Source organism: Sapajus apella, unplaced genomic scaffold, assembly GCF_009761245.1.
Source record: "Sapajus apella isolate SASKATOON/1434 unplaced genomic scaffold, GSC_monkey_1.0 scaffold3, whole genome shotgun sequence".
NCBI classification, from domain to species: domain Eukaryota; kingdom Metazoa; phylum Chordata; class Mammalia; order Primates; family Cebidae; genus Sapajus; species Sapajus apella.
Window position 1 is genome coordinate 58,518,139 of NW_022436943.1, and position 18,582 is coordinate 58,536,720.

The 18,582-nt window shown below is 39.1% G+C and overlaps 1 protein-coding gene and 1 long non-coding RNA gene across 9 annotated transcripts in view; both read left to right on the top strand.

The window, feature by feature from the left end:
- Nucleotides 1–18,582, top strand: part of KHDRBS3 (KH RNA binding domain containing, signal transduction associated 3) — a 198,895-nt gene that overhangs the window by 12,603 nt on the left and 167,710 nt on the right. The gene's annotated exons all lie outside the window — the stretch shown is intronic.
- Nucleotides 1,680–5,535, top strand: LOC116534158. Its single transcript, XR_004261609.1, has 2 exons — nucleotides 1,680–3,621; nucleotides 4,641–5,535. It is a non-coding gene; the product is annotated as an uncharacterized LOC116534158 (long non-coding RNA).

The window sequence follows — 18,582 nt, forward strand, 5'->3', positions numbered from 1 at the left end:
GAGTAGTTGTGTTCTGATAAAACTTTATTTGTAAAAACAGGTAGTGTGCTGGATTTGGTCATGGGCTGTGGTCTGCTTACCCTTCCCTGCTCTCAGCTGAGAAAGCAGGGGACCAAACTTTATTACCAAATTTGGTAAAATTCATTTGTACCCATGCCATCCACAATAGGGGCACAATAAAAGTTATTTATATGAATGAATAGATGAATAATTTTGGGCTCTTTCTGTTGCAGACCTCTCATGGATCTTTTCGACATCAGTATCTTATGACTTGTCAATTTGTTGGGGTCCTTATTTAAAGACAAAGGCTTTTAAAAACATAATGTACACAATATGCAAAGTAATACTGAGAAAAATTATTTTATACACTTGTGAGGATATTTTTCTTGTCATGATGAAATAGTTGCCTTTCCTTAATGAAAGCATCTCTTGAGGCATAGCCATACTGCAGGCAGAAGACATGACCCCTACTTTGGTCTGGTGTCACTGGCATTCTGTGTAGGCTCACCTGAGAGGCAAGACTCCAGCACCAATCAATTGGGTGAAAAATTTCAAAGTTATAACCTTTTATTGTCTCAGAATAGATTTGTTTCTTCAGTTTTTTAAATGTAATTTATTGCTCTAATTTATTCAAAAAAGGATTTTCTTACAGCAGTGACAAATCAGGGAGTGATCCCATTCTCAGAGAAGAGTATGCCATTAGGCAGGACCACCTATTAATGCACAGAGACTGCCATCAAGGGGATGTTTGACACTGAAAGACACCAGGTACTAGAGAACATCACAGTGGATACCAGAAGCTTGAGCATAAAGATGCATGTTCATAAAGTGTCTCTGATAACTCTAAAATAAATTAGGCTTTAATTACTGCTTACATTTTTATCTAATTTCAAAAATTGGAAAGTTGATTTTAAACCTGTTGGTGCATGGCTTCTCTGGTGATCAGCAGCCCATTCTTAGTCTGTGAGAAGCAGCCTGAGGTTCTGCTTGCTCCTTCCTCTAGAATTCAAAGGAACGGTTTAACGTTCTGGGTCACAAAGCAATCCTTGGCTCTGTGAAGCGTCCTTGTGTGCTTATAAAGGAAACCAAGCAGGCTTCCTTCCTCCCTTGGCTTTTATGCTCTGGGTCTTGAAGTGCCTTATAGGATTTTGATTTAATAAGTTTTACTGTTTTTTTTTTTTTTTTGTTCTTGTTGTTTTAACCTGAAAAGTACTAAAGTGTCTCTTTCTTTCTCTCTTAGACTCATGAGGAATTTCTCCTCCTTGATATGCTGCCCGTATCATTTAGTGTACCACCAATTCAGAACCAACAGCGATAATTCCCTGCCCTGTGCTATAGGGTTTATAATAGCTTAAGAGAATAAAGAGACCAAAATATCATACCATTAATAGTCAGTTGATTGTGTTCTAGATTGTATTTTTCTCATCTCTTCCTCCCACCCTGCAATGGTCAGGGTTTTGCTTCTTTTTATCCCCCCCTCCGAGACAGAGTATCACTCTATCGCCCAGGCTGGAGTACAATGATGTAATCTCAGCTCACTACAATTTCCGCCTCCCGAGTTCAAGCGATTCTCCTGCCTCAGCCTCCCAAGTAGCTGGGATTATAGGCACCCACCACCACACCCAGCTATTTTTTGTATTTTTAGTAGAGACAAGGTTTCACCATGTTGGCCAGGCTGATCTTGAACTCTTAGCTCAGGTGATCTGCTCACCTTGACCTCTGAAAGTGCTGGGATTATAGGTGTGAGTCACTCCGCCCAGCCGGGTTTTGCTTCTTAAATGGGTAAAGGTTGTGTTGCTACCTGTGGTAATAGTAAGCTTGAATAACTTCAGTTTCTTCATCTATGAAAAGGTCATGAGAGAATCTGTGTAGCATGTCTGGCATATCTGTAGGTACTCAAAAGTTAATTAGGCTACCAGGACAAGTTTTCTTGGTTTCCTCCTTCATGGAGCCCAGCATGGAGTATTAGATATAGAGTTGATACTCATTGTATACTCCTTGAAATGTTAAATTAGAAGAATGCTTGTGAATTCCTGGTTCACCTGTCTTAGGTAGGGCACCATGTTACTTTCAATATAGGGTCCATAGCATAAAGTAGTCCTTTAGGTTTGGAGAGTGAGCATTAAGGCAAAGGAGTAGCATGATGTACATTCAGGCTTCAGACTTTTAGACCCTTTCAGGAAATCGCTATTTAGACTTCTGGGGGAAATACCCCTAACAGAAGACTGGTAAGGTGTCTGTTTTTCCAAAGTCTTTCCCATTAGATTGGAGGAGTTGTAGTTATTTCTCCCCGTATTCAGTAAGGATTACATGCTTAGGTAGGGCTAAGTGCTGGGATGCAGAGCAAAGTAATACTTTATCCCTGCTTAAAGAGCATTCAGCTCAGGGGGAAGCAGCCAAATTAAAAGACATTTATATTGTAGGGTGGGAAGGGCTGTAATAAAGACAAGTGCACACGCCACTATGGTGCTGCATAGGAGCTATGCTATTCCAATTCGGGGAGGGAGTGGGGACTTGCATGTGGCTCCTGATGTAGTGGTAAAAACATCCTGGGCTCCAGAGTGTGATGTAGCTAATGAAAGTTCACTTCTCAAAGTCTCTTTGCTTAGTATTAAATCATAGCATCTCTGAGCACGGCGGGGCTCCCTGTCTGGCTTACCGTGTGCAGGAAATGTGTTCCTGTTCTCTTTGCTTGCTGTCTGTGTTCCAGCTCTTAGGGCAGCACCGTCCTCTGTGCATGCAACATTGCATTTATCACACTGCGATCATGATGATTGGGGTGGGAGTTCTTTCTCCCATGAGAATCCGACTTTCGTACAAGCAGGGAATCTGACGCATTACCTTTGATTCCTTCTCCAGTCCTCACCACAGTACCTGGGAGATAGTGGGCGCTCAGTAAGTGCGTGTAGAATGAATAACCAATTGGTCTCAGCTTCCTCATCATGGATTACAGCAATGAATTCATTTTTTCAGAATGCAAGTGAAAGAAGATTGAAAAATTAGAGCTTCTGGATACTGATTTTGAGGAGAGATCTGCCATTTGTTAGATAGGTGTGCCAGGAGTGTTCACACTATGGCAGTGTGGGCACTAGCCTTGGCTCTGAGACTCAGACTTAATTGGAGGTACCCCTCTGTCACAGAAGAGTTATTGGTCCCAGGCACATACCTTCATCGCTCTAAACTCCAGGTTTTTACTTTGAAAAACAGGCACGACACTACCTCCCAGACAGAGTGAGGACTCAGTGACCTCCATCAAGATGGTGCCTACTAGAGTCCAGCCTCCAGAGAGCTGGAGCATTTATTACCTCCTGGGTCTCCAGTGCCCAGAGCTGTGCCTGCTGTGCAGTAGACACACTGTTTTTGTTGAATGATGTGTGTGAAGGCTCTTCCTAGCGGTGTTATTTGGAGAATAAGGCAAATGCGAAATGTGTGGAGAAACGGGACAAGAGGCGTAGACAGGGACTAGGATGAAGGGCTCACACATTGCTAGGGAGAATGCGTGTGTTTTAAGGTTCTAGATCACAGTTGAAGGATGTCATGCAGGGGAATGGCGCGGTCAGCTCTGTTTTAGACGGATCGTTTGGGGGTACTTAACAGGGAGGTTGAAACATTTTGTATTATGTGAGTTCAGAATTACAGGTGGTCTTTCTGGACACTAGCCCTACTAAAATGCACTGCCCTGCATTTGAAGCTGTGGCTGAGGATGAGATCACCCAGGGAATGTGTGGAATGAAAAGGGAGAAGGACAGGAGAGGGATCCTTGTGGCTCTGTCACCATTGAAAGGTTGGGCAGAGGGAAAGAATGCCTCAGTTCTTCCTTTCCTTGCTTACTTAGGGTGACTAACTTCATAACTGAATTCTGTAAATTACACTTAAAACTGTTTATTTGGAAAGCTTTTTTTTGGTGATGCTTTTTTTAAGTAGGTGTCTCAAAACTCATTGCTGCCAGTGCTGCTACCTGTGTGCATCTTGAGCCCTAAACTGATGAGAATTTTGAGGAGAGCCATTTGGTACAGAGAGCTCAACAAGTATGGTGGAATAGCTGGTGTATCACAGGTCCTCCATCTGGAAAGCTTCCTGACTCCTCAGAGCTTCTCTTCATCAGTGACCATGTGGCTTCCAAGTTGACTTCGACTGATTCGCACTTTCCCAGCATACTTTCCATTTTGAAGACGTGCTTTGTGGCTTCCCATCCGCACCACCAGATGCATGCTGAAATTGCTGCTTTCATTCTGAATGTTTTTGGTGAGTGTTGTTACTTCATCTGGTAGTGATCAGGCTCAGATCTTCATATCCTGAATATGAATCCTGTTGCTTAATGAGGGTCTAGGTCATGCCTTGGGGATACCCTGAGGATATATGTGGAGTGCAGAAACAACATTCTAGACAGATATACACTTTTTAGTATTAACAAACTTTGGCCACAACCTTTGGTGTATAAACTGCCAGATTTCCCCAGCTTCTTTCGTTGGGCCTTGGACAGGAACATGGTCACTTGTCTGCTTCAGGCTGCCCTTCTCTTGGGTTGCACCTCAGTTCTTATTATTTTTTGAGTGGGGCATAGGAGCCTCATCTAGAATAGGTAGGGCTCAGGGGCTTTCTTATTGCAGTGGCAACATGGTGAAAACAGGCTGAAAAAGGAGAGTTTCAGGAGAAAAACCCAGAAAAGGTCTCCTCCTCAGAAGACAGCCTTTAAGCCTCTTGCTTATTGCATGGAAGCTCCATCTTCTAGCACTCAGGCGCAGCCTGATCTTCCAGGGGAGTCCGTGGAGTCCATGAGAATGGCCACCATTCTCGCTCATTGCTGCTGATATTACAGTTTTGAGAGAATAGCAGGATCCTTGTTGTCTTCTAGAGACTTGAGTCTATCACTAACATATTTTCAGTTCCTTTGCCTGTAGACCATACCAGGAATTAATGATTTGTCAGTTTGTAGTTCACAATTTCATAGTTCATTTAATTCATTTTAAAGTTGTCAATTTCTTTGTAAGTAACCTGTAAAAGACACCTTTCCAGAACAGGTTTGCCATCTTTTTGAAAAAAAAAAAAAATTCAGGATAAACGTTCCTAAGTATCTGGATTTGGATGCCATATTTGGAGAGGAAATGTTGGTCCCAACTCACATTACATTTACATAAAGAAAGCAGTATTTCTTCTGATTAAACCAAATCCCAATATTCACAATAGATTTCATACCACAGACTTTGCCTTGAAGCCTAACATATGCAGTATGCATGAAGTTAACCAGTTGCCCAGTGGAAGTTTGCAGTGTGTCTTGTTTAGTTTCTCAGAATTCAGACTTCTTTTGAGTTGGCTGAGTCTCATAAACTCAGGTACTTCTCTGCAATGTGTTATCTCTTAATTATTTTATTTAACACCACTGTTCCAGAATATTAATGAGCCAGTTTATATTGTTTAATATTCTCTAAATTCTTTTTGAAATCAAGCACTACCAAGAACGTCATTCATTCAATTTAGTTCAATAAGGAGTGATATTCTTAAGAGATTTCATTTTAGGATGAGGTGTATGTGTGTGTAGAAAAAAATATGTTTTTTTCAAGTTTCAGATTCAAATGTTCTTTGAGATATATTGGAAATAAAATGGAAAAACGAGGTGAGAGTATATTGGTTTTCTATGGCTGCCATAACATAACAAATTGCCACAAATTTGGTGGCTTTATGACCATAGGGTCCTGGAGCTCAGAAGTCCTCATGGTTCCCACGGCTCACATACGTGAAGGTGTGGGCCCTGCTGCACTCCTTTCTGGCCCCAGGCGTAAGTCTGTGCCTGAGCTTTTCCAGCTCTGGAGGGTGCCCACATTCCTCAGCTTGGGCCCCTTCAACCAGCTTCACAGCCAGCAACTCCAGGCTGAATCTTTTCACTCTGCCATCTCTTCTCTCCTCTCTGTTCCACCTTTCTTTTCCATTTGTCCTTCGTGATGACATCGGGCTTGCCTAGATAATCCTGGATTGTCTCCCCATCTTAAGGCTAGGTGGTTACCAACCTTAGTTCTATCTGCAGCCCTAATTCTGCTTTGCCATGTGACTTAACATTTACAGGTTCTGGATGTTAATGTGTGTATGTCTTTGGGGAGCTATTATTCTCCCTACCACAGAGGGATGACTGGGTGTGGCAAAAACTGTTGTTTGTCAAGTGCCTAGTGTATCTTCAGCCTGTTTTTTGTTTTTTTTTTTTTTTTGAGATGGAGTTTCACTCTTTTGCCCAGGCTGAAGTATAGCGGTATAATCTCGGCTCACTGCAACCTCCGCTCCCTGAGTACAAGTAATTCTCCCGCTTCAATCTCTAGAGTAGGTGGAATTACAGGAGATTTTTTTGTATTTTTAGTAGAGACAGGGCTTTGCCTTCTTGGCCAGGCTGGTCTCAAACTCCTGACCTCAGGTGATCTACCCTCCTTGGTCTCCCAAAGTGCTAGGATTATAGGTGTGAGCCACCACGCCTGGCCTTCAGCCTAGTTTTAAATCTCAAATTAAACATCAGGGTCCTAGAGACATTAAGTGACTTGGTCAGTGTCACATAATTATTAATAATAATGAGCTGTGATTTGTTGAGTTCTTGCTAAGTGTCCGATCCCATGCCAGGAGATTTACAGGCCATATTTTTCCCAAGCCTCGATATACCCCTCTGAGATGCATAACATAAATTCCATTTTACAAGTGAGGTTGCAGCCTCTTCTGGAAGCTGTAACTGATGCAATGTCACATGGCTAGCTGATAGCTGAATGCTTTGGACTTCTCAGTCTGATTCCCAAACCCATGCTGTTTCTACTAAATTACAGTGGATTAAAATAGAAGGGCCTTACGGAGTTCCTTTGTCTTGCCTCCCACATCACAATGCAATCTTATCTCGGTATTGTTCAGAGTGCCTCTCAGGGTATTTGTCAGGCTATTTGGTATCCCATGTCAAAATGACTAGGTAGTTAATCAATTGACTTGACACATTTTCTTTGTTTTCCTTCCATCTCCCCATTTTTATTAGTAAGAATGTATTGTGCCCCTTTAACTACTGCATTTGTTTTTCGTCAAATGGTGTTTTCTCATCTTAATATGCTGCAGTCTGGGAAGTAGAAATCAGTGTTCTTGTACTTGCTTTCTTCTGCCTTTTCTGTGCTAGGTGCATTGTGTAATGTGATGCTCCTTTTTAGGTAATAACACTATTACCATTGAGTAGATGAAGAAACTGAGCATCAGAAAGTCTAACTAACGCTCAAGGTTATGTAGTATGTGGTGGAGCAAGAACTTCAATTTGTGTCTATTTGGTTTCAGGGTCTATAGTTCATGGCCTCAAAAACTTTTCACGTTTGGTGAGTAAAATAGTTATAAAAATACAGAGTAAGGGTTAAAGGTAAATGACATTGAAAGATGGGAATAGAGGAAATGTTGAAAGGCAGTAACTGTTTGCCAAGTGAATTATACTAGCAATTGATATAGTAGGAGTGCGGAAGAGAAAGATTATTTTAGGTTGTGGTCATTGGTGATGGCTTATGAAAGAAAATAGATTATTACTTCATTTCCATATAATTTGTTCTGGGATATTCATAATCAGTAAACAAATATGTAATAATAGTGATAACTACTATTTATTGCACATGAAATTCCAGGATCTATTTTTGAGATCTTTTCATACATTATTTAATCTTTGCAATAATGCATGTAGATTATATATACAGATACAAATAGATAGATAGATACAGCCATATAGTTAGATAAAAATATCTGTCTTACAGATAGATTTTGTTTCATAGATACTGAAACTAAGCCTGAGAAATTAAACCTTAGTGTTTGCTAATATGCAGCAGGGCTTGCTACATAAAACTGAGTTCTGCTTTGACTTCAAAACCTGTGCCTTTTTTGCTGTGCTGTAACAGGTGTATCTTCTTCACCTTCACAGATTTGTGCATCAGTTCTGCATATTCATTCAACATGGTTGAATAATTTCATAAACTTGAAACAATTTCATAAAATATTGGGAATAATTTCCAATATTTCCAACTTGAAATAATTTCATAAAATATTGGAAAGAGATAGAGAAAGAAACTAAAAGTTTCTGACATAATAAATAAGCAGATGTAAAGAATGCTCAGAGAACACAAATATACATATTTAAAAGTAGGGCTAAAATGTACTTGACTTATATTGACCCTGATGAGCTCAGTGACATGGGGAGTTGATTCAGTTATTTTTTTCCATTGATATCTGTAGTAGGTTGAATTGCGGCCCCTAAACAAGTCCTTATCCTGTTTTTCACAGTTTGTGAATCTTACCTTATATGGTAAAAGGTGCTTTGCAGAAATGATGAAAAATCTGGAGGTCAAGAGATTATCTTTTGGGTGGACCTGTTGTCACAGTGGTATTTATAAGAAGAATGCAGGAGTCAGTCAGATAGAATGCAGTATCACAACAGAAACAGATTGGAGTGATTTGGCCGCAAGCCATGGATGCTGCAGTTTTCAGAACAGGGGTACCCTATTCAGATGTGGCCCCAGTACCTGTCCATGGCTTGTAAGGAACCAAGTGCACAGCTGGAGGTGAGCAGCCGGTGAGTGAGCATTAACCACCTGAGTGCTGCCTCCTGTCAGATCAGATCGGCATTAGAATCTCATACGAGTGTGAACCCTGTTGTGAACTGTGCATGTGAGGGATCTAGGTTGCATGCTCCTTATGAGAATCTAATCCCCCTGCACTCCCATCTGTGGAAAAATTGTCTTCCATAAAACTGGTCCCTGACACCAAAAAGGGTGAGGACTGCTATTCTAGAAGATGGGAAGGGCAAGAAAGAGGATCAGAGCCTCTAGAAGGAATGCTGCCTTACTGTTCTAGAGGCCATTTTAGATTTCTGGCCTCCAGAGCAGTAAGATAATACATTTTTGTTATTGTGTTAGACCACTAAGTTTGTAATAATTCATTACAGTGACAACAGAAAATTAATAGAATGAGGCCTTAAATAATTATGAACTTTTTAACAATAATAGTTGGAGACCTCAATACTCCACTTTCAATAATGTATACAACAATTAGGTAGAAAATTAGTAGGGAAATAGTAGATTTGAACAACATTGTTAGCCAACTAGATTCAACAGACATCTGTAGAATCTGCCCTCCAGTAACCACAGGAAATGCATTTTTCTCGTGCACATGAAAAAAATGTGCACTTGAGAACACAGGAGATGTTCTCCAGGATAGAGTATTTGCTAGTTCATGGAACAAGCCTCAGTGAATTTTAAAGGATTGAAATTATGCAAAAGATGTTTTCCAACCACAGTGGAATGGGATTAAGAATCAATACTGTAACAGAAAGAAATTTAGGAAATTCAAAAATATGTGGAAATTAACAGACTCCAAAATAACCAGTGAGCCAAAGAAGAACTTACAAGTAAAATTAGAAAATATTTTGACATAAATGAAAATGAAGACACTACATATCAAAACTCAAGAGATGCAGCAAAGCAGTACTTAGAGGAATATCCCTATATTAAAAATAAAGGTAAGTCTCCAATGACTTACCTAACCTTCCATCTTAAGACACTGGAGAGCAAATCTGAAAGAGCAGGATGAAGAAAATAACACAGGTTAGAATAGAAATTAATCAAATAGAGAATAGAAAATTAATAGAGAAAAGTCAACAAACCAAAAGTTGGTTCTTTGAAAAGACTGACAAAGTAGCTACACTGATTAAAAAGAAAAGAGGGAAGACTTATGTTCTGTAGATGTCTGTTAAGTGTAAAATTAGGAATGAAAAAAGAGGACTTTACTACTGACCTTATAGATACAGAAAGGATTCTTGGGAATACTGTGAACAATTATATGCTAATAAATTAGGTAAGTTAGATGAAATGAACAAATTTCTTGAAGGACACAAATAACTGAAACTTGAAAATCTGAATATACTGGTTTATAGATTGAATTGGTAAACAATAACAGCAAAACCTACTCCCTAAGAAAAGCCCAGATCCACATGGCTTCACTGGTAAATCCTAGCATATATTTAAGGAATAATTCTTAATTCTTCAGAAACTTTTTCAAAAAACAGAAGAGGAGGGATTGCTTCTGTCTTAGTCCTTTGGCATGCTATAACCAAATTTCTTAGACTGAATAATTCATAAGCAACAAAAATTCATTGCTCAGAGTTGTGCAGGGTGGAAAGTCCAAGATAAAGGTGCTAAGAAATTCTGTGTCTGTGGTGTGCCTGTTCCTCATGAATAGCACCTTCTATGTGTTCTCATGTGGTGGAAGGGTGAAAGGGCAAACAGGCTCTCACAAGTCTCTGTTGGCACTAATCTCATTCATGAGGGCAGAACCCTTCTGACTTAATCCCCTCTCAGAGGCCCTACCTCTTTGTACTGTCACCTTTCAAGTCAAGTTTCAACATATGAATTTTGGTGGGACGAAAACATTTAGACCATAGAAGCTTCCCAACTCATTCTTTTGAGGCCATTATAACCCTGCGTCCCAAGTCAGAAAAAGATGTCACAAGAAAACTACACATCAGTATCTCTTATGAATTTAGATGAAATTATCTTCAACAAAATATGAGCAAACCAAATCTAAGAACATATACAGCTAGTGCTCGACTTATGACCACTGTCGGGACCGCGGACCGGTCGTAACACGATTTGGTCGTAAGTTGAGTAGGCTATATGTACAGTTGAAATGGTGCACGCGGAGATGGTAGTGCTGCTGGAAGCTGGTCCGCACTGTCATACGCCCAGCTGGGCAACGTTTGTGCTGCCAGACGTGGAGGAGTCGTGGCTAGCGATTGTGGTCGTAAAGTCGAATGGTCGTTAAGTTGCATAGGTGGTAAGTCGATCAATACCTGTAAAAGGGAGGATTATGCACCATGACCGTGTGGGATTTATCCTAGGAATGCAAGATTGGGTTAGTATTCAAAAATCAATTAATAGAATATTTCATGTCAGAAGAATAAAAGACGCAAACCTCATAATTATTTCAGTGGATAAAGAAAAAAGCATTTAACAAATTCTGACCTCTTTCATGATAAAACAAAATCACCTAACAAATTAGGAATAGAAAGGAACTTCTAAAGGCAATAAACTGCAATATATAAAAACCCACAGGAAACATTACATTTGTGAAAGACTTTCCCTCTAAGATCAGGAAGAAAGCAAAGATGTTGTCTTTATCACTTCTATTCAACATTGTCTTGGATATTTTAGTCAGGGTGGTTGGGGAAGAAAATGAAAGGCATGCAGATTGGAAAGGAAGAGGTACACCTAAGTCTTTGTAGATGGTGATCTTGTGTGTAGAAAACAAGGAATCCACTAAAAAACTGCTAAAACTAATTAACTTTAGAAACATCCCCTTTGAACTTAAATTTAAAGTTGAATATTTCTGATAAAAACTGTAGTATATATTTTACTGGATTATAAGTTTCCAAGGTTCTTGTCTGTTTTGTAGAACTCTGTATAATTTCCACCTACGCAAATACATATAAGGCACTCTTTACATACTTGAATGAATGCTTATTATAGAAAAAAAGGAAGATGTAAGTAGAAAAAAAGAGAAACGTGCTCCCTATAAAGCAATCTATTTAAGATAACTATTGGTTATATTTTGGACAATTTTCATCAATTTCATTCTTCATAAGAAATTTTATATTCTTTATAGTTTAATATTCTGTCATAGTGCTTTTATTAAGTCATCAGAAAGTTGTGAATACGGTCTTTCATAGCTGTGTAGTACTCTATGTTGCATATGTCATCATATTGTTAACTGATTCTTCACTAATGAACATTAATCTAAATAATTAATGATCTCGATTTGTCTGTTCTGTCTTTATACACTGGCCATCTCTGTTTTTACCTTGAATGTATTAAAAGCCTGAATTGACCTAATCACCAGCATTATTCTTCTCCCTCTTTAGATTTGTGGTTTAAAAGGTAGCAGTGCAATAAGCAAATCCAATGAAGTCATTCCTTTGTTTAAAAATTTTTAATTGGCTATCAGATCAGGTCTTCAAGATAATTGCTTTAGGATGGTATTCACTGCCCTGCTTACCTGTCCAGTCTTATTTCTGCCATTCCTTTCTTTGACCCTGAGCTTACAATCATGGTGGATTTCTTGTGTGATTCATGAAAGTCGTGATTTTTTTTTTAGTGTAACGCTTCTGTGTGCTCTGTGTGTGAGTGTGTGTGTGTTTAATCACAAGTGCTTTTTTATCTTATGTGCTTATCAACTCGTATTCTTAGGGACTCAGTTCAGGTGTCATCACCTACAGGAGACTACTTTGTTACCCGCTTTACATTATGGCCTCGATACCCACGCTGATATGTTAGCCACTCTACATACCTCTGTCATAGTCTCTGCCACACTGGATTCGAATCTTCTTTATGTCTCTCCTGTAGAGGATATGCTTGGCAAAGGCAGGGACTGTGTATCCACGGTGCTTGAAACAGAACAGGTCTTCTATAAACATCTATTTAGTAAATGCAGCAGTGAAGCTCTTTGTGTACAAGTCTACCGGCCAGTCAGATAATTTCTTTAGGAGAGCTTCCTAGAAGTTGAATGACTAGGTCAGAGTTAATCAACATTTTAAAGGTTCTTGACTTACACTGTCGACTAACATAGTCAAATTGATTTATAGATGATTCGCACTAGTTACGCTCTGCCGTCATTGCATTTGAGCACTTAAGTGGGGCCTTCTAAATCATATGTTGTGGTAAGATCTGTTAAGGTATTTGGTGCTGTCACTGCTTGGGCCATGACTGTTTAGGAAAAGGTAGAAAGCCTTTATTTGGCAGGCTTGCAGCCTGTCACCGTTTATGAGTACTTGAAAATGGAAACAAAATGTGCCAAACTAGAAAACTGAAAGTTTGGTTTTCCATTTCCCTTCCTGGTGTTTGGTTACCTTTCAAATATAATTTGTTGTTCCTTGATACCGTTAAATGGGCAGAGAGCTTTCTTTGGCACTCAGCATAATGCTCACAACAGTAATAGGCACACTGCCAGAGTAAATGCTTTTCAGAATTTGGAAAAACTGTTGGTGAAGCACTTCTTTCTGGTTTCCTTCTGGGATTTGCAAAGTTAATAAAAGATGTCATTAATGTCATTGGTCATTACATTTAACGTATAACCTCAGAGTTGCTGATTGGGCTGATTAAGTTATAGTGGCTAAAGTTTTCTATAGGCAGAAAGAAAAATAATTAACAATGATGTATACAGCCTTTGGATTTGTATTTGATAAAACTTGCAGTAGGTTACAGAGCATTTCCCAGTGTTGCCCTGGGAAATGGGAAATGGTCAGTTTTTTGTTTGTTTGTTTTTGTTTTGTTTTTTGTTTTTGTTTTTTGTTTTTCAATAAGCCTTAGTACTAGAAAAGAGGGAAGGTAGAATGAGCTGTTGGTTACCAGACTGGTTTCTGGAAGAAACCTTATGTCCTCTGAAATAATTCTTTACCAGCTACATGCTCAGATTGTCATTATGCTTCTGTAGACCCAAATGTACCTATGTGCCAGTTTTTTTTTTCTTCCCAATCTCCATTTACTTTTTTGAGTTTTTGGACACGTGTGTATGTTGGGGTGAGTGAGAGGTGGCATGAGAGACTGGAAGCTTGCTGCATGAGATTATGATTTCATTGTTTGGACAAGGGGTCTGATAGAGTGGATGTAAAATGGGCCCTGCAGCTGATGGCTGTGAGGACTTGGGCAAGTTAGGCTACCTCTGCAGCACTTCGTGCCTCTGATAAGTTGGCTAACACCACCTGTAGGCAGTAGGGATGTTGGGAGGTGCACGTGAATGTCGGTAGCAATAAATGAAATGTTTGTGAAGCACCTTATTTATTAGTGCCTGGCCAGTAATAGGTGCCCACAAATGTTAATTCCTTTCTTTTTCATAAGGCTATTTTTGTCAGAACATCTAGGAAAGAATTATGTGCATTAAATAACAGGTGTGCTTTGTTGTTCTCATGCTTCTTCCTGGAGACAGTATCATTTTTTTGTTCCTCCCTTGGCATTTCTAGACATCAGGTATCTTTCTTTTCTTCTCTCTTCCTCTCTATCTCTTTTGCATTAGAAAGAAAATAAAAACTGAAGGGTTTTCTCTATCGAATTTTATTTATTAATTAAATACTCTTTGCAACTAGCAGATGTTTGAAACTTGCTAAGTGTATTTATGGACATGTGGTACAGTGGTCTGACCTGTCTGAAAATATCTTCTCAAACTAGTAATTATTACAGTGGTGGTGTTGTGCAGCACTCAACCCAAAGCATGATGGATTGTGGCAGGTAAACACATTCCGCTGCCATTAGTAGTTTGTTGTGGTTTGTAACTGCCCACATTGGCTGTTATTGCCATCAGATTGGGGTGTAATAAGATGTTGTCATGGTGGCTGTGGGAGAAAATGGAGGGAATTTTCTGCACTTTGGAATCTGAAGTTAATTAGTCTTTGGAACTAAACAGTATAAAGCATAGACATCAGATTTGTACTCTGAATTTGTATTATTATTTGCTTTTCCTTTATGAACAGAGGCGGATATTCATGTCATGAGGTATCATATCCTTTTGATAGAGGATATTCGTGTGATGAGGGCATCAGGCTTAGGTGCCTGGTTCTGTCCACTGCCTGGCTTCCTGCTGCCCATCTGCTGTCTCTTGCAGGGCTGAGCTTACTTTTCCAGATTTGGAGACCTTGGAGTATTTGACGCTTGAATCCTGTCATGACCTGCTCATTCTCCCTTTTTAGGGCTGTTGGAACTGTCTGTTTCTGGGCATGGACAGGAGATTTTTAGATATGTGTAGAGCATAAATGAAGAATTCCCATGGTTTTGATGTAAGATGACTTTGAATGTTCTATTTTTGGAAGACAGGATTGCATGGTGATGAAGATGAGGCCTCTGGAATTGGACCGCTTAGCTTCGGGTCTGTCTCATCCTTGTGGCTTACTGGCTGTGTGTCCTGGGGCAAGTAACTTAACCCTAAATTTCCTCAGTAAAGTAGAGGTAAAATGTGGAATGGTAAAAATAACCACCTCAAAGAGTTAATGTGAAGTAATATGCTAACATATGTAAAGCATTGTGAAATAAAAATTAAATTCTAAGCCACCCAACTGACTGAACAGATCCCTCTTGGCCAAGGGTGCCGTAGAAAAACTTTAAAAACTAAGTTTCCTGGCCATAATAATATGGGAGGCCGATCATGCCTTAGTACACTCCCTTCCTCACCATCACTAGACCTTCTTCCCTAAGAGTTAAACAGTAACCATCCCTGAAAGATGAGGAATAGAAGACTGCAGCTGACCCACTGACTAACACCTGGGCTCGCCCCTCCTTTCCACCTGCTGGGCCTGGCAGCTACTTGGCTGTGGTTTCAGAGCTTCTCTCCTGAGACCTGACTGTTGCCATGAACTGGCTCTGGCTGATTTCCAGAGGTTGCACACAATGCACCTCTGTGTCTAGAATTTCACCTTTGGACATTTAGAGCCTAATTTTACTGCATTTTAATGTTAAGTCTCCACCACAAAGTGAACATGGCATTTATGTAATGTGGATGTTTGCTCATTACACGTGACTCCCCTTTCATGAATATTCACAGCTCCTCCTATAAGCTGTTAAGCATATGTGTTTGACCAACTTGCTTAGCATAAAACTTCTCTTCTCCCCTCTGTCCCTCAAAGTCCTGCTTTAGATTTCAGCCAGAGGCTCAGCTTGCAGATTGCAACCCTTAGAAAGTTCTCCTTTCCAAATTTATATATTTTAAGTTGACAGTATTAATTGCCTGGGAGGTAGTAACATTTTAAAAATGCTAGCCGTCATTATTATTTTACAGATGTTATTTGTCAAGTGCATTGCTAACTGTGGAGCACATGAAGAAGAATAAAAAATAGTTCCTGACATAAGAAACTGCAGTTGACTAGAATGTGTACAGTGGCACCGTATACAGTGTGATAAATGCTGCATACAGAAAAAATTCTCTCTTCATCTCAATTACCCTCTTTACTCAGTTCAGTTTTCTTCAGCACACTCCTTTGCCATCTGACACATGATCCATTTATCATGTCTCTCCCCACTAGAATATCAACTCTGTGTAAACAGCACTTTGTCTGTTTATTGCTATATCCTAGTCAGCAGTGACTGACATGAAAGAGACATTCAGTACAAGATATTGAATGAATGAATGTTGAAAGTGCTCTGGGAGGAGAAAACAATACATTAACGTGAATGAGACAAGAAAAACTACAGAGAATGGTAGTTTTTAAGTTGGGTCTTAAAGGATGAGTAAGAGTTTGCCAGGTATCTAGACGGTAGAGAAGGACGTTTCCGCCAGAAGAGCCAAGGTTTAGGGATAAAGTATGACAGTCTATGGCATGAGTGAGGGAAATGGGTCACACATGTTGTCACATCAGATCATTTGAGGCCTAGTTTTCCTGGAGATGCATTTTTCTCCTTGGTTACTTTTCGTTAATTCCATGTTCTTTTCTAAGTTCTTGCTTATTGCATGATTTTTTTTTTTAATGTAAGGTTTCATATGATAGCTTTATTTTTCTGAGTAAAGTTAATTTCCAGAATACCAGCCATTCCTCAGTGATATAATCAAGCACAAATAGGACTAAATAATGATGATAAAGATAATGATGATGATGGTGATGATGATGACATTTACAAATACTTCAGTGCCTTCACTGAAGTATTTTCACCTGTTATTTCATTTTAAGCCTCCTGGTAATGCTATGAGGTGTGCAGGATTGATTTGGCATCCCAAGTGTGTGTGTGTGTGTGTGTGTGTGTGTGTGTGTGTGTGTGTGTATACATACATATATATATTTATTTTTTTTTTATGGCCCTCAAAATTTAATGTTTACAAAGATACACCAGGCAAGAATCCTTTTATTACTACCCAGGGCCTTAGCTCCTGTCTGGGGTCTTTGTTGTTGACTTGTGTTAGGCAGTAAAGCAGTCTGGACCAGCGGGCACAGAACAGCGTTCTAGAGACGCCTGGTCTGTGCATTCCATTTGGGTTCCCACTCAGCTTTCTGAGAGTGGGAAAATCACAAGATACTACTGGACTCATCTTCTTCATGTATCTGATTGTTTGAGAAGCAAAGTAGAAGAGATGGGGTGATGAGTGAGTCTCTCTCCAGTACATTTCTAATCATTTATTTTTCTCTTTAAAGGTACCATTTTTCCTTAGAATGGAAGCTCTGTGAAGGAAAGGCTTTTGTATTACTCACTTTGATTCCAAACAGTCAATACAGTACTTGACATTTAGAAAACAGCAAACATTTTGGATGAATTGATGGTATATAGGTGGTAGCTCAGTTTGTCTGCAAGTAGTAGTGCATTTTGGCTTAGGCTGTCATCTGGGCTCCAGTTCATGGATAAAGGGGAGGGTGAGGGAAATTTGCACAGAGCCCACATATTAGAGATTTGCTAGTAGGAAAGAAAGGCAGATGCTATCTTCATTTTCTAAGTGAAGAGACTGAGGCTTAGAGAGGTTAAATAACTTAACCCAGGATTATATGGCAGGTGAAGTGGAAGAACTGTTTTCAATCCCCGGTGCCTGATATCTGGTTGAATGGCTTCCTCAGCTTCATTAGAAAGGATTACTAATATTTGTTTATATGGAATGGATGCATATTTAGATATGTATGTTTTGTGCTTTGTCTCCCATATGTTTTCAGTATATTAACAGTTTAAATAATATTCCTTGGTGTTGTGTACGTTCATTATAAATTGACACGCTTAATTGTCGCAGAAATTGATTTGGAGAAATATTGTATCAGATAAGATCAAACATGAATCGTACTGCACACAAATACTTATTTTAAAAAATATATCTGATGAAAGATATATGTTTAAAAGACATTTTCTTTAAGAGCATGGTTTGAGCTAATGTTTGGACAAAATGATTTTTCTTTTCTATCACATCTTTTGACTTTTTTTTTTTTTTTTTGTAGACCTACTTCAAGTTCAGCTTATTAGGAGAAACACTTAAAAAAAAAAGAATTTATTCTTTTGTGTGTATTCATGTTTGGATTCAGCATCTAGAGATTAGAGAAAGTTAAGGATAGCAATTCTCAGTCAAAAGGTTTACCTTTAGACATATTTAAAACAGTTTTTCTTCTTTTATTCTTTCCTTTATATTTCTTTAATTTTTCTCAACAATTTTATATCTTTTAAATGTCTTACATTCAGTATCTAAGTATATTTGTTATTTGACATCATTTGTATTTAACATTACCTGGAACACACAGTTCTTATGTTTGCTAGGCTGTAGTATCTGTTCACAGAAAGAAAGATATTTTAACAGCTCAATAAATGAGAGAAATGTGGTTCCTCCTGCAACCTATCATGTATGCCTGATAAAGCTACTTACTTAGTAAGGAGCTTAGAGGTGCTACTGGTTCCCAGGAGGGCCATTCTGGTGTCTGTTGCTGCCCATTGTTGGTTTCCTAGCACATGGTGGGCTTTAAATGTCTGTGGAGTAAGTGAATTTATTAAATACCTCCTGTAGTAGTTAGTGTTCTGAGCTAGATAGAGGAGAGGAGGGGAATAAAGATGATGTTCTGCTTTCAAGATGTATATAGACATGAAAAATACATTAAGAGAATGA